The following is a 1,411-nucleotide window of genomic DNA, read 5'->3' as shown; positions in this document are numbered from 1 at the left end:
AAATCACACACATGCATTAGGAGTACAATTAAACAACTAAAAAAATAGAGAATAATTAGAGGTTTAGTCATCTTCAGAAGCAAGAAATAATGGCTACTTTATTTGTCTTTACATTTTTCATGTAAGCTTCAACAAAAAAAGAAAAAAGTAATGCAAACATCTGTAAAAAATAAACAGTTAAAAAAGTGTAATAAACATGCTAAAAATGAATAACATTTTGTCACGTATAAAATATCAAAGAAAACTTTCCAAAATGGAAATGTCTTCTATGTCTTTTTCCTGCAATAAGACCTGCAGTACTGAGATACTTTGATTTACATTTAATTCCAAATGTAATGCAAACATTTCTAAGATTATCAAAGAGTAAAGGAGTGTAATCAACCTATACTAAAAATCCAAAACATTTTTTCATATTTAAAATATCAAAGAAATCTATTAAAAAATGGAAATGTCTTTTTCCAGCAATTCTCCCTTGAGGACTAAGTAAAGACACTTTGACTTGATTTCAATTTCACTTTCTAAGTTGTTCCATAATCCTACAGTTTTTCATTCCGAAGGGCTGCAGATGCAGATGATGATGAATCCCTCCAATGAGAACAGCTGTTGAATTAAAAGCCACAATTAGAGCTCAGAGTTTTTGTTGCATCATTCAGTAAAAGTGCAATTTATAGTTTATGTTCTTTACCTCAAATATGTTCCCTGTTTTAGCAGCTGTTCAGCTCATCACGTAGTTTTTGGACCATCTCCAGCTGTGCTGAAACTTCTAAGAAAACAGTTTTAATAATAAGGGTTTTCTGTGAAATATMTTTTWAAATACATTCTTTTAAGAGCTGAAATTTTACCTGGAAGTGAAAGATCATCAGTCTTCAGTGAGAGCTCAATCGATTCCCTCATGGTATCCTCTAGTGTTTTCAGGACGTCCMYCTGATTTAGAGTTAAACCTTTTATCACTTGTTTCAGTCAAAAGTTAATTTCAAGATTAAATGGGAAGTGACTATTGTCAAAATGTCTGAAACTTGTTTTTATTCACACGTCAAGGAGTATTTTAATAAGGGATCACATTTTAGCCATATGTTCTCTATCAGATCAAGAATCCATCAAGACAYTTTAGAAAGAGAGGAAACAAAAACAAGAGAAAGAAGCCATGTACTTTTTTACAGCTTTGTATGGATCAGTATATGGGTACGATAACAGAGTGGAGAGGTAATGTAATTCATATTTCACTCTTATCACATTAAAAGTAACAAACCATCAAGYTGTSCAGGTGGTTCATCATGACCTKTTTAGCATTTTCATACATGGTGTTCTTTGATCCATGTACGTGATTCTCTATAGTTTCCCGCATGTTCTGCAGTGTGCCAGTTCCTCTAAATGCTGCTGCTTCTGGAAAACAATGTTTTAGGTTTTAATA

At 32.2% G+C, this 1,411-nt stretch overlaps 1 long non-coding RNA gene across 1 annotated transcript; it reads right to left on the bottom strand.

Moving 5' to 3' along the window:
• Positions 1-6: 6 nt before the first annotated feature.
• Positions 7-1,396, bottom strand: LOC103461568 (uncharacterized). Its single transcript, XR_533144.2, has 3 exons — positions 843-1,396; positions 686-763; positions 7-600 (listed from the first exon to the last, which is right to left on the bottom strand). It is a non-coding gene; the product is annotated as an uncharacterized LOC103461568 (long non-coding RNA).
• Positions 1,397-1,411: the final 15 nt, after the last annotated feature.

Source organism: Poecilia reticulata, unplaced genomic scaffold (assembly GCF_000633615.1).
Source record: "Poecilia reticulata strain Guanapo unplaced genomic scaffold, Guppy_female_1.0+MT scaffold_2376, whole genome shotgun sequence".
In the NCBI taxonomy this organism is placed as follows: Eukaryota; Metazoa; Chordata; class Actinopteri; order Cyprinodontiformes; family Poeciliidae; genus Poecilia; species Poecilia reticulata.
Note: the sequence above shows the minus strand (reverse complement) of the source record. Positions and strands in the feature narration are given on the sequence as shown.